This window comes from Octodon degus, unplaced genomic scaffold (genome assembly GCF_000260255.1).
Source record: "Octodon degus isolate 3935 unplaced genomic scaffold, OctDeg1.0 scaffold00318, whole genome shotgun sequence".
In the NCBI taxonomy this organism is placed as follows: domain Eukaryota; kingdom Metazoa; phylum Chordata; class Mammalia; order Rodentia; family Octodontidae; genus Octodon; species Octodon degus.
This window is the reverse complement of record NW_004524894.1, coordinates 10647-35642: the sequence shown is the minus strand read 5'-3', so window position 1 is coordinate 35642 and position 24996 is coordinate 10647. Positions and strand designations below refer to the sequence as shown.

Here is a 24996-nt window from a genome sequence, read left to right as displayed (position 1 = left end):
TCCTAGTCAGCATGTCAGTATGGACTGTTAAAAGTAAAATAATTTCAAATCTGTTAAAATTTTCATATATATATATATATATATATATATATATATGGAACTGGGTATTGAACTCAGGCCCTTGCACTTGTCAGGCAAGCATTTATTCTACTGAGTTATCTCTCCAACCCCTCTGTTAATATTTTAAATATTTATTTATTTTTCCATAGTTTTATTCAGAAATAAATAGCAATGAGACAGCTTCAAATCAAATTGGTAGGAAAGTTTCAATAATTAACACATTGCATACTCTTCCTAGTGATTATTTGCTGTACAAGATGCAGACATGATATCCTATTTACAAACACTATTAGAACAAATCTCTCTATTCATTAAGAGAATGTAACTATATATCTATCCTAACCATTTTGAATACACAGATACAAAATGGACAGTCATCTGTGTCCCCTGTTTTGTTTAGTTCCATCATTTGAATATTATAGGTGTGTTAACTGAGCAAAATATTCTAAAAGGGTCCAGTAGTCCATAATAGTATTGGGTCTTCCACTTCACTGGCAATGTCAGAAAATGCTGACCTGAATCCCCTACAGCTCAACATAACAGCATGGCTTTACTTCTTATACTTCGTTTTTATACTTTTATGCTGGATGATTAAGACCAAGATAAAGCAAGACCTATGCAACAAGAGTTGAAGCTTTTGGATCTGATAAGGTCAGTCAAATCTTCTCAGGATTTATTCTGAGATGCTGTACCTCAGATTGTAAATCTTTGTCAGTGTCAGCCATGTGGATGAGTCATGGCTATTGCTTGGCCACTGTGCTTTCTGTGAAAGCCTGAGAGAATGTTTTCTCTCCATATGACTCTCCTTAAGCACACTCTACATCATCAAGCCCTTCCCTCTCTGGCCCCATAATCTCCTTGATCAGAAAATTTAGGACACTACTGAGTTACATGGTCGTACAATGCAAGTTCTCATATGTCCTGAGTCTTACTTGACCTTGGAAGGCTAGGGCCAAAATGTTGGCTTTCCTTGTGGTCCTACTTTTTCTCTAATTTTGGTCTTCTAATGAATGATAAGAAAAAAAGCAAAAAAACAAAAGAGCTAAAAACACCGAGTAATAAAAAGTGGATATTTAAACTGAATTCTTAAAACATATTTGGAAAAATGAGTTCCTTAAATGTGCTAACTGACACTTAGGAATAGGTAAATTAGATAAGGATATAGAATTTTAAATAAACAAAAGCTATTTCAAGAATTTCATGCTGGGAACTCTCTCCCATGAACCACCAATGCAGAGGAACAGCAGTTATTCTGGCATTGGATTTCACTATCAGAGAACTGGGGTGGATGCTTGGAAGCTGCAGCATCCTGGTAAATATTTTCAATGTCCAACACCTGCACAGAAGCTTTGCTTAGCATAGACAAGTTCCCCACCATAGTACCTAGAGCCTTCATGAGTTCTACACTGCCCACCTCAGTGCAGCAGGAACCTAACTGACCTATACCCTACTACTCTCCGACCATGGATGTGTCTGAATGATCAGACTCAGAAAAGCTTTGGAAAAACTTTGGGAGCTTCATAAAAGCCAAAATGAAGAGGAAAATGGCAGTATTGGTCCTCCAGCCCACCCAGAACAAGCCCAGGAGACAAGGGAATAGAAAAACCTGGAGGTCACACACCTGAAATTTGTGAAATGATACCCACTGAAGTAAAGAAATAAGTCCATCAGGCTACAGAATAAATAAAAAAAAATCTCTAAAGTCTAGACAGAAAAGACAACACTCCTGAAAGAATTACTCAGCAAATCTAAAGAAGATATAGATTTAAAAAAATAGTGGATAATTCAAAAATGATAGCAACATTAAACAAACAATACAGGAAAGAATTAAAGTGCATAAATCAGATTCAAACAAATAGGAAGATAAGAATACTACTGAATGCTGGCAAAATTGATTGAAAAATCTGAAGATACACTTTCAGACCTTGAAGACATTGGTGCAGCTAATGAATACATAAAGAAAGAACTCTTAAATATAACAAGGAACCCAAAAATAGCAATTCAGCAACTACAAGATGATGAAATGATAAATATTATAAGACTAAAAGGTATCAATGCAACAGTAGGAGTTAGCCAAAATGACATAAAATGATTAATTTCAGTAGTAGTAGTAGAAAATTCCCCAAACATATGAAAAGTGTCTTAACTACAGGTAAAGAAGGTATGAATTATTCCAAATAGCAGCAATCAAAGTAAATCTACACCTAGACATGTACTAATCAAGATCCCAGAAATGCAGCCAAAAAAAGAGTATTAAAATCTGTTAGAAGAAATGGGACACCAACAATAGAAAGCCCATCAAAATCATAGCACATTCCTCAACACAAACTATCAAATGCAGAACAGCTTGGAGGGAAGAATTTCAGGTTCTGAATGAAAGTAAATTGCAACCCAGATTGATATACCCTGAAAAACTATCAAATTCAATGGAGAGATAAGATTCTTCCATGACAAGAACAACTACAGAAATTCATGACAACAAAACTAACCCTACAAATAGTACTGATAGATATTCTAGAAAAACACAGAGACAAGTACAACTTCAAGAACAACAGAAGGGAACTACCAAGTACAGCAAATAATTAAAAAGAGGGGAAATGTACAGAATCTACATCAGGAAAATAAACATGAGAAAGATAAGCCAATACATTTAACTTATTCAGTGTAAATGGGTTCAACTCACCAATCAAAAAAATACTGATAGAGTAGATTAAGAAACTAAATCCAGGGGACCACGCCCTTGAGCACCCCCTCCTATTCCTCTATCAGATAGGAACTTTCATTCCCCCAATAAATATATTATGCTCATTAAACACCACTTGTTCCTAAAATTCATTTTTCACTTTTGGAGAACACAAATTCATCCCAGGTACCTTTCAAGTTGAGATATCATTTTTCTCCTATATCATTTGAGGTCAACCACCTGACATCACGTTTTGCTCCCTGTGTCATTTTGAGTTTCCAACCAAGATCATTGGATGGATGGAGGAATGAGTTTGCTTTTGCTTCATAAATTCTGGATTGGGACTTGCTTAGGTAAGAAAATTTTATGCTTCCAATGTTGATGTCTTTGACCATGGCTCATAATTGTTCAAGTTTTGCCTCATACAGCTTTGTCTCATATAGTTCTGTTAAAATTACTTAACATTGCTTATATATTGTCATTTATATGGTTTTGTTAAAATGTTGCTCAAAGTGTTGGTAAATCTAAGTTAAAAGATGTAACTGTTACACTGTTATGATATTTCTCTAATTGGACATTTTATGACTGTTTTGTACTTGTAAATGTTGCATTTGAAGTGGTTGCTAAATGTATTTATATTCCTTGCTTAACTTTAGACAATAGCATTAGAGAGGATAACAGTCCCATAACAGTCCTCCCACTGGACTTTATGTAAACTCCTATAAAATGGGACTTTAAACTCTAGCTCAGACTTAGAAAATATACATGCCTATATATGAAACATAGGACTCCTTTTGCCAACTAAATGACATTAGGTCAGCAAATGTTCTTAAAGACTTGGGGGACAGGTTTCACTGGGACAAACTGGTTCTGATCCCCCTCTACATGCTAGAGGAAAGGTCAGGCCTACTCTTTTTAATTTTCCTTTGTTTGACCTTACTGCTAATTTTCCCAACTCTTTCTATTTTCCTTTTTAGAGGCATGTAAAATTAGGGAATCTGTAAACTATTACAACTAGGTGAAGCCCTGAGAAAATAAGCATTTGTTAATGTCAAAGACAGGTAAGTAATTTTAGAAAAAGGACACATACCCCATCTCTGGGTCAGATAAGACCAAGAGGACTATGCCCATCCAGGAGGACATATATAAAAGCCATATCCTGGCTTAGAATTCTTGGCAGTTCTCCTTCAGGAGGCTAAACCTGAGACGTAGTGGAGAGATATGACTTCTGGGTGACACCAGAAAGAGCTATCTCCAAAAGCAGCACACTTATGGAACCAAAACACATTTAATGTGAAGGACGATCTCCAACATTTTCTCTTGGATCTAGATGCCATTTAGGTGCATAATAGCTAAGTTTTTGGATTTTAAAACCTTTACTATAAAGTTCCAGGTAATATTTTTCAGGCTTTTATGTATCCCTTATAAAACTTGGGCAAACAGTGGTTACTCTTCAAGCTAATGAATGCTCATAGAGCAGTTGCTACTCTATGAAGCAGAGGATGGGTATCCCCAGCTGTTCTTTGGTGAATCCCCATTGAAGCCAATGGCTTATGGAATGTTGACCAGAGGAGCCGCTGGATTCCTTTCTGGAGATTGAGCTTTCGTTGTGCCGGCCAATAGAAACTGAGAACACCTGAGGGGTTAGGGCCATACCCAAATGTTCCTTGGTGGAAACTGAGTCCTGTTCAATAAAATATCTCTATTTACCTATTGTACTTTTTTCTCTCTCTGCTAGTAAAGTACAGAATTTTACCTGTTTTATATTACAACAATTTAAAGATTCACTCCTTTAGAAATTAGGATGAAGCAGCTTGCAAGAGTTTACACTCTATAGTGGCTGTTAGAGGAAAGGATTTCCAAGTGAGCCTTACACTAAGTAAGAGATTTTTGTCAGCTTTAAAGTGAAGTGTTTTTAACAACATGTAAAATGGATGCTAGATGATAAAATATAAATTTCATCTGTGAGTTTCAAATTTAAATCTTGATCAGTTGTTAAAAATGTTTATGTAGGTGATTAGATGGGAAAAAAGTGCCTGGAGAGAGCTCAGTGCATAAGGCCAAATCTCTCTAGTCAGTAGTTCTATCTCTAGAGAGAACTTTGTAGCCTAAAAAGCAATCACTTCCAATTGACCATGTTATTCAATAGTTATGCTTCCTTTTGAAGACATTTCTGTCACTGGACCAATTTTAACTTACAAATATTCAATAAGAGTAAGTGAAGGTTTTGTGAGATATTTCAGGAAATAGGAATCATGCACCAATTTGAGGGTGGATAGGCTGGTGGGATCTTGGCTTCCTTCTCTCCAACAGGAGCATCCACCTGCTCTGGAGAGGGCTACTTAAGGGAAGCCTAGGTGTAGGAATCAATTAGAAAGAAGGTGGGGGGGGCTGGAGAGATGGCACACACACAATAAATAAATGTAATAAATAAAAATAAATAAATATTTTTAAAAAAAGAAAGAAGGTGGGGATGCTAAAAAGGAAACTTCCATTAAATTCCAGGTTATCTCACAGTCAAAGTCTCTTACTCCTTTAGAGTGCTTCATAAGGCACCGGAAGATATTTGATACTTACATAGTGAAAAAGAACCGTATAATCCAAATGGAATGCAGAGGACAGTAGCAATTGTAATATTTTATAATTAGAAATATGATGTAGAAAGGAATATGGTAAAAATTCCTTCAGTTCAGATTTGGTTTGCATTAAGATTATTGTTGTTTAAGTTTCAAAAAGTAGCTGTGAACTACAGGAGAACTAGGTAGTTCAGGTGCCTGAGCGATTCACTATCTCAGAGCCTTAGGCTGCTTCTCCCTAACCTTTGGAGCATACAGACAAGATAGCCTAATTCCCAGCCTTACCCACCATTACTGAAAGTAAGGTTTTCCCTATTTGAATTTTTAAAGGGTTGGTTTCTCAAACAGCTGTAATCCAGGCCTCTACAAGACTACACCCATCCTTAGCTGAATTATGCAAGCTCCTCAAGGACAATATCCTTTAAAGAAAGAAAAAGACAATTTGGAACTTCCAGAGTTCATGCGCCTTTTTCTCTGTGGACTAAAACCGAAAAAGTCAGATCTTTGCAAATCTTTAGGTGACACTGACAAGTACATTGATGTCTTTAGACAATTTACTCAGATTTATGAAGTGGATTGGAAAGATGTAATGTTAATCTTGAACCAAGTTTTGACATCTATGGAAATGCAGGAAGAGTTACAAGCTGCCATTGCATTTGGAGATAAATATATTGTTAATTTTAAACATCCAAAAGATAGACAACCAGTGGAACTACCTTTTCCCACTGGATCCCAAGCAGAGAGAGAGACTCTTGCTGTTCTAATAGCCAGGCAAGAGACTAGAAAAGGCATTTTCTTTCACGTGTGTATTCTTGAAGGTCTTAAAAAGAACTGAAAACAAACTTTCTAATTATTTTAAATTTTAGTTATTTACCAGGAGAAAGATGAACACCCCTCTGATTTCTTAGAATGTTTAGTAGAGGAACAGGTCAAGCATACTTCTCTAGATCCTATTTCAATAGAGGGACAGAGTACTCATACAGATATGCTCATTACTTAGCTCCTGATAATAGAAAAGAGCTACAAAGATATATTTTGCTCTAGATAACTCTCTTGATACTTTAGTAAAAACTGCTTCTTTAATGTCCTATAATCGAACTGGGATAAAACCAGGGAGAGAAAACAAAGAGATCAAAAATGGCTGCCATTGTAGTGGCCTCAAAACAGACCCTAAGCCTGATTCTCTTGGCTCCAAGAAGAGCTCAACAATGATGAGGTTCATCTGCTACCACTGTCAGAAGCCAGGCCACTGTAAGAGGGACTGCATTAAAGAGGCCCACAAGCCATGCCCTGACTTCAAAGGCAGCCACTGGAAGTTAAACTGCACACTGAGACAGAGGCCCCAGAGCTCAGACTCAGCTTTCCAAATATTCCAGTAGGACTAAAGGGCCCTGGGACTGCCTCCTCCCTCTGGCTATAATGTTATCACCCTGTAACCTGCAAAGAGGAACTCTAGGTAATCATGAATATATAAGGAAAAAAACAGCCTATTGTTGGACATTGGCACAGATCTCTGTCCTTCTCTAAGTCTGACCTTCCTTCCAGTCATTGTACCTCAATTGAAAGAGACTTTAGGAGACATCTTGTTTGAGCTTTATCTGAGAAACTTCAATACATATTCAGGTTGTTACTGACCAAAATGATGCTGAAACAGATGTTTTACAAATGTCAAATATATTGTTGTTCTTGCATAAGACTTAAAAAGTATTTCACTAGTTAAAACAGGTTCCCAAGGACAGATAGAATCCTCGTAAGAGAAATGTCTAGAAAAACTGGCTGTACCATGTCAAACAGCTTTGGAACAACAGATAGAGCCAGGCCTTGTCTTTAGAAAGTAAAACTCAAGAGTCAGAGTGTTAAAAGGAGAAATCATTTAGACGTGTCCCTTGCTTACATGGAGGCCATATCTAAAACACTGAATGGGATGTTGGTTTAATCTGAATGCTGTGATTTTCATGATAAGTGTATAAGTTAGCCTGATTGATTCCTGATGTAACTCAAGTATTTCATGTTGATAGGTAATATGGGTATGACTTCTCTTAACTAAAGCTAGGGCAACTTATAGCAAACTATCAGACTCTATAAAGGGATCTAAGAGCTAGTGAGTTATAATTGCTAGGTATCAAAAATGTTTATGAATTTATCTGCTAGCTAGAGTGTTCTTGCTTTGATTATACATGCTCTAATTTCTCAGATAATTTGTTTTTTCTTAGAAGATACCAAAACCAGGTGATCACGCAGGTAATATCTACAGCAAATATGCTAGATTAAGATTCTTTTGACTGGGATCTGCCAGATTTTGTCTATAGAGACACACATAAAAGCTTTAACTACCTGGCCACTTCATACAGCACAGGTGAGCTGAGACTTCTCCAAGTTTTCTGCCTCATTGCAAAAGAAGTTAGACTACTCCCACCTGGCTCCGCTGGACAAGCCCAGGCTCGATATGTGTAGGTCAGGGGAAACTTCCTCTCCTCTGACCCCACCAGAGTACTCCAGACCCAGTCCAGGCCCTGTGAGAGAGTGAGAACTTCCACTGTGCTCTCTCTACCTCTCCAGACCCAGCACAGGCACCAGCATGTGTGTGGGAGAGCTTCTGCTCCGCTGAACCCACCAGAACCCTCCAGACACAGCCCAGGTCTGGCACATGAGTGAGACATTCTGCATTGCTTTCAGGACCCTTCTGTACTCCTAAAGAACCAGCTCAGGCCCAGTGTGTGAGACCTTATGCTGTGTTCTCAGGAATCCTCCATACACAGCCCAGGCCAGGCATACAGGACTGGTGTGAAACTCTCTAGCTAAGGTCCCTGCAGAGAGCCTGTGGGCCAGAATAATGCAGCTAATCCAGGAGCAGAACATCTTGGCTGGGGTGGGGGGAGCGGGTTCATTCTCATTGGCTGCATCAGGAAGTAGCTAAACAGAGCAGGCCCACCCAAACAAGGCACATTGGGATGAGTTCAAACTTCCTAGATTTAGACCAGGTACCCAGATTTATGAGACCATTCTCCCTCTTTCTCTCTTGACCAAGAGAGGGGGGCAAAGGTAACTGGGGTGAACTAGTTTGCCTGGAAGACCTCAAGTACATCAAGGGGAAGTGATAAGATAGAACTTAGTGCAACTAACTTAAATACAAATTAACCATTAACATCTGCTTCGCTATACAGACATAATACTTGCTCTTATTGTCTAAAATAGGAACCCACTATTTACGAATTTTGTCAAACGCTAAATATCACTACCGATGATTAGTGTTCCTAAATGTATTTCTCTAAGAAGAAAAATAACACTATGACTGCTTTGACCATATAATCTCTTGTGGATAAAAATTTCAGAAGATGCTAAAGTTATAACTGCACCAAAGCTCTACACAAATGGACAGAGGACAGTGCTATACAAAACGACAAATAGACTAAAATGTAATCTCAGGCCCCAAGGCAACCCACAAAAAATGCAGGAGACACTAGCATAGAAGAAACTGGGAATCACACAGTGGAAAGCCCTGAATTAATAGAGTCTAAAGCAAAGAAAAAAATTCAGAAAGGTATAGAGGAAATCAGATCAGAAATATCCTGTGAAATAAAACAAGAAATCTCTGAATTAAAAGATTCTGAAGTAAAAAACAACTGCAGAAATGTAGAGAGGAAGTCAGATTAGAAATTATCTCTGAAGAAAAAAAAGAAAAGATAACTATAAAGAAAAAATTAATAAGTGCTTCTGAAGAAGACAATGATAAGGAATAAAGAAGAGTAGAAAAATGATGGAATAATTGAATGAGCAATACAGGAAAGAAATACATCGTAGGAAGTAAAGTCAAAGGGATATAGAGGAACTTAAAATATCAATCAAAAGCTGGCAAAACCGTTTGAGTGAAAGTGAAGACAGAGATTCAGATATTGAAGACACCATCGCATATAGTGAAAAGATAAGAAAAGATATCTTAAAATTAACTAGGATGTCGGAAAAAATAATACAAAATCTATGAAACAATGCAAAAATGATCATGAGAAAAATAGAAATCAATGAGATAGGAGTCAACACAAATGATACAAAAAGAATTTGGGCACAAATAATAGTAGAAAACTTCTCAAATATGGGGAAACACTCTGACATGCAGGTAAGCGAAGTATATAGAACTCCAAATAACATCCACCCAACTAAAAACACATCCAGACATACAAGAGTCATGATCACAAAATCCAGCACAACAACAATAATACTAAAATCCACTAGAGAAAAGAAACAGATCACACTTACAGGAAAACCCATCAGAATAACAGCAGACTTTTCTTCACAAACCATGAAGTCAAGAAGAGCATGGTGCAGAGTACTTCAAGTACTCTATCACAACAAATTCCAGCCCAGACTGCTATACCATGCAACACTCTCTTTCAAATTTGATGGACAAGTGAAATACTTCCATGAGAAAGAGAAACAAAAGAATGTCATGATGACAAAACAAACCCTGCACTGATTATTAAAAAATGTTCTAGAGAGGGACCAAAATGACCATAACTTCATGAATGAGAAGGGAAATAACCTAACAAAAAGGGCAAACAATTAAACACAGAAGAAAAATGGGTAAACAGCAGGTTAATAACAGGTAAAACATGAGTCAATGTGTCTCAATTATATCCACCAATGTAAATGAACTACATTAACCAACTAAGAGAAATGGACTGGGAGAATGGTTCAGGAAGCAAAATACAACAATATGATGTATGCATGAAACACACTTAACTAATAAAGCAATTCATAGACTGAAAGTCAAAGGTTGGAAAACAATAATACACAAACCAGCACCTCAGAATAAAGGAGGGGCAGCAATTTTTTCTCAGCACTCTCAACTTCAAATCAAGAATGAATAAATGAAATAAAGAAGGCCACTATACAATGGGTAGGGAAAAATTCAAGAGGAAGTGGTAACGGTCATAAAACTGTATGCAACACACACTAGGGCATTCAAATATATAAGAGAAATTTTAATGAAAATGAAAAATCTAATATCCAATACCACAATGTTTGCAGGAGACTTAACACCCAAATATCACAAAAAGAAAGGTTGAAAGGACAAAAAATTGGCAAAGAAATGTCAAAACTGAGCCAGAACTTGGAAGAAATGGACTTAGTGGACGTATAATGAGTGTTGCACCCAACAACAACTGAATACACATCTCTCAGCTACACGTGGACATTTTCTAAAATATACCACATACAAGACCATGGATCAAGATTAAGTATATGGAAGAAAACAGAAAGTATCCCATGCATATTATCTGAACACAGGCAAGGAAAGTGAAAAAAAGTGACAAAGGAAACCATAAAAACCCATGAATACATGGAAATTAAACAAAACCCTCCTCAACAATGAATAGGTTTCAGACGAAATTAAACAACAAATTAAACAATATCTACAGTTTAAATAAAATTCAATCACATCTTATAGGAATTTATGGGATGTAAGGAAAGCAATTCTTAGAGTGAAATTTATAACTATGAACTCACACATTAGGGAAACTCAATGGAAACAAATAAATATGCTAATGCTACAAAAGAAACATCTATAAAAGGAAAAGCAAACCCAACCCCAAGTCCAAAGACAGGAGACAATATGTCTGTAAAGATTAGAGCACCTGGATGAACAATAAAGAGCTCTCAATATGATAAATATGCAGGACTATATAAAAATATATTAGATGAACCATTATTTAAAGGTCATTGCAGATTTCTATGAAACAGTACCAGTCTTATGGTGGGTTATACACGTATTTTTTATGTATGTGTGTATAAAAGACAGGAAAGAAGTAATATAAAGTCAACAGAAAATGGAAATATACTTTTTAAAGTGAAACTGGGATATTAAAGATTCCTAATATTAAAAAAATAAAAAATAAAGATCAGAGCAGAAATTAATTCTATTGAGATGAAGAAAACAATAGAAAGAATTAAAGAACTGAAAATCAGGTTCTTTGAAAGATTAAATAAATTTAATAAACCCCTAGCTAACCTTATCCAAAAGAAGAAAGAAAAAAACTCAAGTACAAGTAATGAATGAAAAGTGTGAAATTACAACTGACAGAGGAAATTGACAAGATCATCGTTATCTACCTTGAGAATTTTTACTCTCATAGAATAGAGCACACAGAAGAAATGGACAGATTCCTAGAAAGATACAAATTACCAAAACTGAATCAAGAAGGTATAAAAACTCTCAATAACCCAGTGGCAGCTAAATAAATACAAAATGGAATAAAAACCTAGCAACAAAGCAAAGTCCAGGTACTGATGGATTCACATCAGAATTCTACAGGAAATTTACAGAAGATATAATCCTAATACTCCTAAAACACTTCAATGAAAATGGAAAGGACAGAATCCTCAAAAATCATTTTGGATTCAAGTATTGTAATGATAAAAAAACAGAGAAAGACACAATTAAAAAAGAGAACTATGGGCCAATCTCCCTTATGACATAGATGCAAAAATTCTCAATAACAATCTAGCAAATAGAATACAGCAAATCAAAAAAGAAAGATAAATCAATAAAATAAAATTAAAAAATACAGCAAATCATCAAGAAGATTATACACAATGAAGAAGAAAGACTCATTCCAGGGATGCAAGGGTTGTTCCATATAAACAAATGGATAAATGTAATACACTACATCAGTACAGCCAAATCCAAAATCCACTTGATGATCTCAATTGATGCAGAAAAGGCTTTTGACAAAATCCAACACTCATTTCTGTTCAAAGTCCCACAGAAAATTGGAGTATTTGGCCTCTACCTCAATTTGATAAAAGCCATCTATAAGAGTCCAACTGCTAAAATAATTCCAAATGGGGAAATATAGAAATATTTCACTCTTATGTTTAGCATAAGACAAGGATATAGTCTATCACCACTTCTACTGAATATAGTTCTGGAATCATTAGTTAAAGCCCTTCTACAAGAGAGAGAAATAAAAGAGTAAGAACATGTAAAGAAGAAGTTAAACAATCATTTGCAGATGACTTGATGCTCTACACGGAAGACACAAAAGCTCCACCAAAATGGTAGCTGAATATTGAAAGCAACACAAATGCCCATGAACCAAGGAATGGATTTAGAATACGTGGTAGTTTTACACAATGGATTATTATTCAGCTATAAATGAATATAAATGGATGCACTAAATAAAGATAAGCTTGTTACCTTTTTGGGTAAATGGATGAAATTAGAGACCATACTCAAGTGAAATAAGTCACACCAACATGTGCAAAGAACATATTGTATACTGAATGTAAGAATATGAAAGAGTACATAAAATATGAAGGGAACAATAGATATTGTCAAAAGGTAAAGAACCTGTTCAAAAGGAAGGATTACTGATATAAGAAAGTAAGGAGAGGAAGTTGGGGAAAATGATATATCTATCTATGTAAGCAGGATAGTTTGGAAAATTGTACTATGGATTTTTGCTAGTCTATGGAAAGATAGTTAATGCATAATTTTTTGTCTGTTTTATCATCTTGTTTCTTGATTTTTCCCTTGGATATTTTTGTCTTTGTATTGTACTTTTTTAATATAGAGTCGCACTATGCAGTTCTGGTTGGCAATATGCTCACTTTTGTAACCCTTGGACTGGTCTCGAACTGTTAGCTGGCCTCCTGTCTCAACCTCCTAAGTGCTGTGATTACAGGCTTGCACAAGCACTCCCGGTTTCTGGGCCAGCATGGCACATCTAGGCTTCTGGGGCAGGCAGGGCATGTGGTACTGGGGATCAAACTGGGGACCTACCTCTTGTGAGGCAAGCACTTATGTGTCTGAGCTATCTTCCAAGCCCCTTTATTAAATTCTTTTAACTATTTTTCTTTTTCTTCCTTTTTTTCAAATTTGCATGTGTATATCTGGTAATGTGAACAGCTAATCTGAAGACAATATGCAACTCAAGAACCACTGTTTAATTCATATCATTTTGTTCCGTGAAGTTAGGTATAATTTTTAACTTTACTTTTATATTACTATGCTATATTCTCTTAAAAAACAAAAAGTGAAAACATGGGAAATTCGCATTTCTTAATGAATGTTCTTGCAGCTCCAGATTTATTAGATACCCTAGTAAGGAAGATCTGAGTGTACTGACATGGAAGAGCTCAAATTCTTTGCAATTTTGGGAATTCTCAGCGCATGATATATGCTGTTACCCCTACCAATTACATGAACATATAATAAACAAAATAAAGAAACAAAGAGCTGTAACAGCAATCCTAAAGTGCAATTCAATAAATATAACGGTGACTGATAAAATTATTATTGTACACTATGATGTCCTATCATGTGGCTCCAGCTTCTATATTCCAAGAGATAGATTAATTTCCCTCCATCCTTCAAAGCGTTATCCTACTTTATAGTCAATATGACAAACTCCAAATTCATTTTGGAAATCAGAGAATGTATTCTGATTACACACACACACACACACACACACACACACACAGAGATCTTAATTCCAGACTGCCAGAAAAAAATGGATTCACTCAATTATGGATACACTGCAAATTCAGCATTTTAGACCGATTTGTGAAGCAGAAATTTGATTGGCAGTTATTTTCCTGACCGAGATTTACTGTGATTCTCAGGGCAGTTGCACACAGGATTAAAGGTAGTGACTCTAGGACCAGCCAAGACTGGTCAGTCCATGAAAAACTAATGTCTAGTGCTGCTATGAATGCTGTAACACACGTAGCTGACACAGAATTGGGCCAGGCAGTTACATATATGTATTCCAGTGAAAATCCAAAGGAACTAAAAATCTCCATTATGGAACAAAAATTAGGAGCATGTTCACAAGAAATATCCAATATTAGAACCCACCCCCCAGGGCTGGAGAGATAGCTCAGCGGAATAAGTACCTGCTTAGGCAAGTACAGGGACTGGGGTTCGATCTCTGATCCTGCTTGTTGAGCCGGCTCTGCCCTTAGGTGCTCTGAGCTGGCGGCTGAGTCCAGCCATGGTGGCACACACCTGTACTCCCAGTGTTCGGGAGGCTGAAAAAAGTAGGATCACTATGAGTTCGAGCTGTGTAGTGAGGCCCTGAACCAAATACATAAACAAACAAACAAACGAACAAACAAAAAACAATAACCCACTGCCAAAGCAAGCTCCAGTAAGAACATAATGTCAAATACTACAGTTAGGGCAAAAATCAAAAATTATCATCTTTCACCAACTAAATTCCCAAGTGTAGATAAAAGTGGAATTAGTCCTTTGCAATCCATTAGAATCTATTTTCAGCCATCTCTGAACAAAAGGGAAAGGGATGAAAAAAAAAAAATGTCTTCATCCAAACTAGCAAGTAAATCCTTTTATAACCTCAGTATGGAAAACAAAGAGCAAAATATATCTCAGAATCAGCATATGGACACAAAATAAAAAAAAATCGCATAATAAACATTTAAAATCCAATGTGAAAAACTCTTCCTGCAAATCTGTTTCTATAGAAAAAACTAAGATCAATGAAAGGAAAAGAAATTTATTTGGCCATAGAAGATTAACAATTGGAGCAGTTATTCAAGAACACAAGACCAGAATTAGAAATTGAAGTGAAAGTTGAAAAACAAGAGAAAGACAACATTAGAAAACAGCCAAGGATGAATCTGGAAACAAGTAACTATTTAGGCAGGTGAGATAGCTCAGTGGACTAAGCATCTGCTTAGGCAAGTGCAGGGACAGAGCTTTGATCCCAAGTACTATATGCCACACCAGGCCTATCACAGAGTGTGTTGAGTTGGTCAAGCAAGGCCCAGTGTGGAGGCACACCTCTGTAATCCTGCCACTGGGAAGGCTGAAAATAGGAGGATCACTATGAGCCTGAGCTGTGTAGTGAGACCTTGTACCAAATACATTAGAAAATGCCAATTTTGATGAAATAAAATGACAAAAAAAGTCTCAAGAATGGGAAGTTGGGAAGAAATGTAAGCTCAAGAGAATATCACGATGGTCAACTAAAGAAATATCTAAAATGACAAAAAAGGACAGCAATAAGGTGCTTCCCACAAAAGTGTTAAGGACTGGATTTAGATCACTGGTAGTTAATAACTCCACTTCCAGAAATCTATTTGGGGTAAATAATGTTCATGGTCATCAACGAAAGAATTTCAAAAACTTCAGAAAGGTCACATTTCCTAGAGCAGGTAAACTCCAACACAGCTATCCTGCTTGAAATAATGCAGAATTAAAAAAGTGGTTTAGAGAAAATAGAGGTACAAAAATAACATACAAAAGAAGAGTCTCTTGTTGATTATCTTTAATCAACAAGATTGTTACATTAGGCATAACCCTAAGGTAAAAAGAAGAAGATAATTCAGAATTTTAAAGATAAATTACAAAAACAAACTTCTCAGAAGCATTTACTTTAGGCTGAGATACACGAACACAGTGTATGAAAGAGATTAAAGATTTTATGGCAAAATTTTGTTAAATAAAATGCACAAAACCTTAAAAAATGGTTTTTAATGAAATTCAAGAAAATGGCTTCATAAAATATTATGTAATAAAACTTTCTTCTTTTGTTCGGTTTCTTATTTCTTATCTGTAGAAGAATAAAGAATATGTTTGAATGAGAGGGATACACAATTGCTGTTAGGTGAAGGAGTCTGTAAGCTCTTCTTAGGTAACCCATATTATTTGAGTTTATGTATTTTGGGATGCTTGAATTTGAAGGCAAGTAACAGCTGTCAAATCTCACTCTTTATGCTAGCAATGTTTAGTTGGTGTCCAATTAAAGGAAAGCTCATTTGGAACATCAGTCATAAATGACTTATGGCATAATTATTTGATGAGAAACAATTTTCCGTGAATCTCCCATGTCTCTATATGCATTTTCAGTACAGGAACCCGCATTTTTTGTCCTGAACTATCTTTACAGGGAAGCTTGTATAAGTAAACAGCCTTAGGTGACGTGGTGGATTAACTGAGGCTTAACTTGTAACACACAGCTGAACTGAATCAGTGTGCCACTGTGTATGGAAGGCCCACCTGAGGATTGTTGCCAATGGCATAAAAAGAGAACTGGAGGGAAAGATGGTGTGTTGTTGATTCTTCAGATGAGTTTGTTATGCTGGATTTCCTGATATGAACTGTGCTATCCTCATCATGGGAGTAGCTCAGCGCCTCCCTGTTAGTGAGGATGTCTGCATTCTTTTCAGAGGAGCTCTGGTCCTTAACTGCATATAATTTCTCTGCTCCAGTATATATCTCTCATCTTGCTGATACAGATCCTCCACCTGATGGCACAGACTTTTCAGTTCCTACCACTGACTTCTGGGTCTTCCCAAGGAAGATACTTGATAAACACTTGCATTAGACATTATTTTGGTTCTAGGTCTTTGATGTTGTAAAGCATATTTCCATGGGCTCTTGGTCTTCAGCTGGACTGGTGTAATACATAGCTATGGGATTCAAGCCCTCAGTGGTATTCTTTGGGTCTCTCATGTGTGGACAGGTCTCTTGTACTCTTCTGCATTTGAATATTTTGGTGAGTATTATAAAATAATTCTATAAGTAATGTGTCCTCTAATATATAATCCCTTACAAACTCTGACTACAACAGGTGATAAGATATTGTCTCATCCCTCAACCTGAAGATAAATTTGTTAGTTCTTCAGAATTATGAAAATAAGGACTTCCTTGGGACAAAGATTATACAGGTTGTCAGTAGTACAGCTAAGCATTTCTCAGCTATGACAGTGAATCACTGTGTGAACAGCCACACTCACTGGGATAACTTCATAATAGTCTGATATGTTTTATGGTTCAAGAAAGAATCTAAACAACAGCTATAAATCCTGCTGATTCTTGGGCTGTGGGTTTCTTTCTAACACAAGTAGTTTCATCTCTGACACATAGGTAGTTTATCTTCTGCCTACCTCACTGAATCTGTGGCAGGCTAACTTGTAAACTGGCATGTAGGATGAAAATGACAATCTTTTCAGTTATTGCTACTACCATGATCAAAATACATTTCTTCTGAACTACTATTAAAACTAATATGGAGTCAGTAGTTTGAAAATATTTTTAAAATATGGAGCTGAAGTGAATCCTCCATATTTAGATAAATTAATTTGAATATTTTGCTGATGAATCAATCTTTAGGTGTTGTTACTGGAATCTTTTCATTCTGTCCGTGATGTTTTCATGAGTATTTCTTAGAATTTCTGATGAATGTAAGGTACATTAAATGGTAATATCTTACAATTTAATGCAATATCTTATTGGTGCAGTCTTCTATAGTTGTAACTTTATTTGAAATCAATGTACTCCATATGCATACAGAGAAGATTATTATATAATTTTATTATTTTAACAGAATGGTTGCAATTATAAAAGGGTGCATTTGTTTTCCTAGTGCATTTGTTTATGACTTTGGGAGGACTGTGCATTTTTATGCATGTGTTTGTGTGCATGTATGATTGTGTGTATGAATGTATATGTGTATGTATATATGTATGTATATATGTGAAATGCCATAAAACAAGAGACTAGGGCATGGAAAACTGGCTGGGGAAGTAACATGACCTGCTAACAACAAAATATAAGACACATGCACAAAAACAGTTGCCAAAGCCCTTCATGTGGACTTCTCTCAAGAACACAAGCAGATTTTTTATTGGATATTCTAGACCTTATGTGAACCTCAGGAGTAGTGATACAAAAATGAAATGACACTGAAGTCTTTGTGACTCAGTTCTTGTACAGTAGTCCACTCCTACACAGTCCAGTGTACTCCTTTTCCTATTTTTTTCTTGGCACGAACTCACTCTACAGAATATGTTTCATTTTGATCATTAATAAATATAAAATTTCACTACATTTCATACTTGTCTTTTTTTTTGTTCAGAGAGAAAGAACTTGAGAACTACTTCTAGAAGGAAACTCAAGCTATCCAAAAACAGGTAACAATTTCAGTTAGAAAACAAATGCACAATTTACTTTGAAGTATTAGATAAGAAGTGAGTTCTCCTAGTAATTTTGAAAAGACAATTTGAATGACCTTCATTACAGTCACAAGTTATTTTTGCAGTACATGGATCAATTTCATGTAGTTTGTTTCATGATACATGAACAATCATTATTAAAAGAAGAAACCTCAGCAAATTTCTTCAGGTTCTGTTTGCATGCTTTCTTCTAATACTAAACTTTTATGATACTCTAAAGTTCCTTAGGTTTTAGCTACACTGCAATATCAATAATGAGTACAAACATCCCTTGTCCTTTTCCCTTCTGATCAAGTTATATTGACTGTTTTTGTAGTTACTATTGTCCAAGATGCCCAGGCTACTAATGTGACTGTACATAGAGAGCTAAAGCTGAAGGTGGAATTAAAGTTGGTCATCATTTGAGTTTACAATGAGGAGAATATTTTGCTGAGTCCAGTGTAATCACAAGGATCTTTAAAATTAGAAGTAGGCAGACCGGATAGTCAAATTTACACAATGAAAATAAAAAACTTTCACTGGCCATTGCTGGCTTTGAATCCATAGTGAGTAAAACATAGTCAATGGAATATAAATATACTCTAGCACCCAGCAAAGGGGCTGGGGAGATGGCTCAGTAGAATAAGCACTTGCCTGTCAAGCACAAGTGTCTGAGTTCAATCCCAGGTTCAAAGCAGAAAAAAAAAAACCCAGCCAAGGAAAGGTAATGAATACTTTCACAGACACTCCACAAGGGACTGAAGCCTTTCTCTTCTGAATTTTAGTTCACTAAGATTGTACAAAGCTGTAAAATGAAGTATCAGTTTCTTGTGAGCTAATAGATTGTGGTAAATTTTTATATAGTGATAGAAAACTGAGGCAGTATTTTTTACCCACATCCTGTATTACAAGAACAACATTGAGGTCTGAGGAAATCACTCTTTTCCACCTACTTGAGCCTGGGTAGATCCCTTAGGGGACTTTCTCTTTACTTGTTTTGCTAAAGTTACTTGAGCTGGGTGACAAACTATGATTATTCTACTATAGAATCCTGAAAATAAAACCTAACTGTAAGTTAAGCCCTAGCATGATTCTTAAGGGTGAATGTAATATAAAACCTTCTCTGAAAATAAGCCCCAGTGAAGTCTAGGTATCAATGTCAATAATATGTATTTATGTATTTTATGTATTAATATATATTTAATTATGTATTAGTATAATATGTAATTAATTGCAATTTAGTACGATCAACTTATATTATAATTGCTTTAATTTAATATATGAACTATGGTTCAATCCCAAGCTCCACATGGTGCACCAGACTTGTCCTTAAGACAGCTTGAGATAGCAAAAATAGAAAGAAAATTTAAAAATCCTAACTTAATATATGAAAATTTTGTGGTACTGGGGATTGAATTCAGGACCCTGTTCTTGCCAGGCATGCGCTTATCTAAGGTATCTCTCAGGCACCTATATGAATACAGAATACTGACATCTGTGTCCTGGGCATGCAGGCAGAAACACACCTTTTGTGGGTGGAGTAATTAATGAGATCAACAATGTGAAAGTTTCTGAAACAGTGCTGTAGTTGGGTTCTGGAGAATTCCACCAACAGAAGACCAGTCCCAGCCCTGACTTTGAGAGGCCAAGATGAGTTCCATAACCAGCGCAATTTCCATGGCAAACTTGACTATACACAGCATATTTTTTTCAGGCTTTAGCATGGGCACTTTCATTGTAAGCACCAAAGGCATTTTTTTTTTGTTGTTGTTGTCTTTTGGCTTTTTTAAAATTTTATTCTCCATTGTTTGTTTCATTCGCTATCCTTTTCCTGTCTGGTTAGAAATTGTCTTGTTAATTTTGTATTTTGTGGTTATTTTTATTTTATAGATCTGCTTTTCATTCCTCTTTTTCTGGTCTCTCTTTTTTTTGGTTCTCTTTGTCTTTTTTTTCACTATTTAGGTTTCTTACCTTTCTTTTACATTTTCTTCTATAAATACTCTTCCTTTCTTCAACTGCTTCTTGAAATTAATCCACAAAGTGAATAAACATTGTATGTTTCCTTTTTGATTACTCCACATTCTAATTTATTCTTTCCCTCCTGTGACCTCTATTTGTTCAAAACATGGGTGATCATCTTTTGACCTCCACTCTGGAATCTACTATATTTGACTACATTCATATCTTTGTCCTGTCCCATAATCATCAACTCTTAAGTTGCTTTTCCTCTGCAGAAGGGTAAAATCACTCTACTAAAGAGAAAGTCATTGAATACAAGTACCGGGTATATGTCTGATTTTTTTTTTTTTTTTGCATTTTTAGGGAAGGGCCTATGGGGTGTTCAGAGTCGCACTGCCAGATCAGACTCAGCTCATAGTGATACATTTGTTTACACCTTCCCAGAAGCTGGGATTAGAGGCACACACCGCTACACCCAGTTTCGATGTATGATTTTGTTATATAAGTTTAGAGTTTGCCTTTGTGGTCTGAGGTGGCAGATTGTTACTATAATTTGGTAATAGTCAAGCTGTGCCTAAAACTATTGCTATCATTAACTGTACTACATTAGCAAGATGTCATGTGCATTATGTTTTAAGAGATATACTTGAGTATGTAAACAGCATGGTGTGGATGATTGCACTGTGGATTTCTGTTGGTCTGTAGAAAAGAAAAACTAATGCTTAATTTTTTGTTTAGTTTTCATTTTTTTTTTTTTCCGGAACTGGGGATTGAACTCAGGCCCTGTGCTTGCCAGGCAAGTGCTTATTCTAATGAGTCATCTCCCCGGCCCTGCTTTTCCTCTTAATTTCGTATACTTTTTCAGTTTTTTTCTTTCTTCTTCCAATTTTATATGCATGTATCTGGTAATGTGGACAACTAATTTGAAGGCATCAATATACAATACAACAAATGGTGTCAAATTCATAATATTTTGTTTAGTGAAATTCTGTACCATTTGCAATTTTTCTTCTTTAATACTATCTTATACTCTGTTCAAAAAATAAAAAATAATAAATAAACCTTTCACTATTAAAATAATAAGATTTTTCTGCCTGTATAACCTGTGATTGAATGGGGTCATAATCAACACCCCAACCCAGTACCAAAGGATAGGGAACTCAGCCAAATAGTAACACTGAATCTTTTAAAAATCAGGAGGTAGCTTTTTAGGATAGCAACAAGATACACTTACATTTAGAGGACATCCCTGAATGAGATATCTCCTAAGGAAGCCTCAATATTAGTGATACAGCTATCAATCATAAGAAATTTGCAAGCATCAATATAGGAAACAAAGTAAAGAAACAACAGAAAATGATAAGACACAGAAGCAAAATGCAACCCCAGACACTGAGCCTAATGTAGACAAGCCTGCAATACAGTGAGATAGATGAAATTAGAATCCAAACAATGGAACTTTGGGAATGACAGCAGCACAAGTGAAAAATAAATGGAAAGGAATATAGAGAAAACAATTTCTCAGGAACAGAAAGAAATGTTGCTTAAAATTAATTCTTTTAGTAAAGAAACATATAAATGTATAGATAAGCTTTGAAAAATATTGAAAACACAAAATTCCCAATGTAAGAAAAAAATGCAATACATAAATGAAATCTAAATAGAAATCCATGGGGCTGGGGAGATAGCTCAGTAGAAGCACAAGTTCAATCCTTGGTTCAGAAAAAAAATCCAAGAAATTAAAGTACCCATTGAAAGTATGTGTAAAATGATGAATAAGGGGCTGGGGAGTGGTTCAGTGGAATAAGCACTTCCCTGGCAAGTGCAAGGGCCTGAGTTCAATACTTGGTTCAAAAAAATGATGAATGAAAAAGAGGCTAGAACATTAGACTTGAAGACTGAATTTCAGTTAGTGATAATGAAATTGAGACATTTTAAAAATAGCAAGAAACAGCTTGATGTGCTGGATGTTTTAATTCCAGTGCTTGGGAGCCCAAAGCAGGAAGATTACTGCAAGTTAAAGGGTAGTCTGGGTTACTTCACAAGGTCAAGGCTAGCCTGAATTAGTGAGACACTCACAAAATGGAAAACTATACAGATAAAAAGCCCATGAAAAATCAAACCAGACTTGATGGATTCTTCTCCAGCCCATGGCCAGACTGGCATGTATGTGAGACCTTCAAAGCCCACTGGATTCTAATCCACCCAATCTCCAGGCCCCACATGTGTGTGAAAACCTCTGTGCCCAGATGATTCTATTAGAGCCAGTGCACAGGCTCAGCATGTGAGTGTGTGACCTACCACCTGCCTGCCAGAACCTCCTCTACCAGACAGACTTGGTGTGGAACCATGTAGCAGAACTTCCTGAAGAGAGGCAAAGTCCAAGACCCACCCAAATAATCCAGGAGCAGAACATCTTGCCAGAGGGGCAAAGCAGGTGCATTTCCAAGAACTTCAGCAGGAAGAAGCAGAGCACAGCAAGCAGAAACAAGCCAGGCCAATGTATATATGAGTTTGAACTCAATAGATCAAGACCTGGTAAGCAAAGAAACTTTGCTAGATGCAGATCTATGAGAACATCCCTTCTTTCTTCTCATTGAGAGAGGGGCCAACAGGTACCCTCATGAACTAGTATGCCTGTAAGACTACATGTATAAAAGGGGAGGTGATCAGATAGAATTTAGATGAACTAATTCCAGTACAAATACCCAACTAATATCTGATTAGATATTAGCTATACAGTCATAATGTTTGGTCTTATGGTCTGAAACACTAACCCATTAATTAAAAAAACTTTGTCAGCTGCTAAATCTCACTATTATTAGTGTTGATAATTATAGCTCTGTAATACAAAACTGTGATGGCCTTAACCACATAATCACTCTTTGGTAATAATATCAGTAGGTGTTAAGGTAAAAACCTCCTCAAAGTTCTACACCAAAAGTCAGAAGACAGTGCTATATAATATGACAAAGAGAAGGAGCAAAGTGTACTCTCTGATCCTGATCCCACCCAGGACAAATACAGGAGATGCCAGTATAGAAGAAATTGTAGATCACACACCTGAAATCTCTGAAATAATAGCATCTGAAGTGAAGAAACAACTGCAAAAAGGTATAGAGGAAACCAGATCAGGTATAATCTCTGAAGTAAAAATGAAATGAAAACTACAACAAAAGAATTACTCACTGCTTCTGAAGAAGACATTGATAAATAATAGAGGATAATAAAAAAGTGATGGAATCCTTGAATGACCAATATACAAAAGAAATAGAATGCATGAAACAGATTAAAAGAGATATACAGGAAATTTAGAGGCCCTGGTCAGGGTCTGGGTACTGGTAGTGGGCTCTGGTGGCATCGGCTGTGAACTTCTGAAGAACCTCGTGCTCATTGGCTTTTCTCATATTGATCTAATTGGTATGGATACTATTGTCAGCAACCTCAACAGGCAATTTTTATTTCAAAAGAAACATGTTGGAAGGTCAAAGGCACAAGTTGCCAAATAAAGTGTATTACAGTTTTACCCAAAAACTAATATTGTAGCTTATCATGACAGCATCATGAACCTTGACTATAATGTGGAATTTTTTCAACATTTTATATGGGTTAGGAATACATTAGATTACAGAGCAAATGAAACAATGTCAATCATATCTGTCTGGCAGCTGATGTTCCCTTTATAGAGATTGTGACTGCTGGTTATCTTGGACAAGTAAGTACTATCAAAAAGCCAGTTGTTTGGGGAATAAAATGCTGAACAAGAAGTATCACCTGACAGATCTTACCCTGCAGCTGCCTGGGAACAGACAGAAGCTGAAGCCATAGCCCAAGCATCTAATGAAGATGGTGATATTAAACATATTTCCAAGAAGGAATGGGCTAAATTAACTGGATATGATCTAATGAAACTTTTTACTCAGCTTTTTAAAGATATCATCAGGTATCTATTTACAATGGATAAACTATGGCAGAAAAGGAACTCTCCAGTTCCACTGGACTGAGCTGAAGTATAAAGTCAAGAAGAGGAAATCAATGGCAAGGAACATTATTCCTGCTATTGCTACTAATAATGCAGTGATTTCTGTGTTGATATTATTAGAATAATTAAAAATTTCATCAGGAAAAAAATTGATCAATGTAGAGCAATATTTTAAATAAGCAGCCAAACCCTAGAAAAAAAGCTTCTTGTGCCTTGTGCACTGCATCCTCCAAATCCTAATTGTTAGGTATGTGCCAGCAAGCCAGAGGTGAATGTCCAGCTGAATGTCCATAAAGTGACTATTCTTAACTTACAGGACAAGATAGTGAAAAAAGAATTTGCTATGGTTTCACCAGATGTTCAAATTGAAGATGGGAAAGGAACAAACCCAATATCTTCAGAAGAAGGAGAGACAGAAGCTAATAATCATAGGAAATTGTCAGAATTTTGAATTAGAAATGACAGTTGGCATTAAGCAGAAGACTTTCTTCAGGACTACACTTTATTGATCAATAACCTTCACAGTGAAGACCTAGAAGGATGATGAATTTGAAGTTGTTGGTGATTCCCCAGTTAAAGGAGGGCCCAAAAAAGCAGCAGATGCTGCCAAAAACATAACCAATGACAGTGTGACCATTGTTGACTCAGATGAAGAAGGTCCTTCAAATAATGCTAATAACAATGAAGATGAGAGAAATCACAAGAGGAAATTAGATGAAAAAGACAACATCAGTGTGAAGAGGTCTCAAATAGAACAGAGGGAAGACTTGATGATGCCATAG

At 36.2% G+C, this 24996-nt stretch overlaps 1 pseudogene; it reads left to right on the top strand.

Annotated features, from left to right (window-relative positions):
• Window positions 1-1290: 1290 nt before the first annotated feature.
• LOC101570808 lies at window positions 1291-24996 on the top strand (annotated as a pseudogene).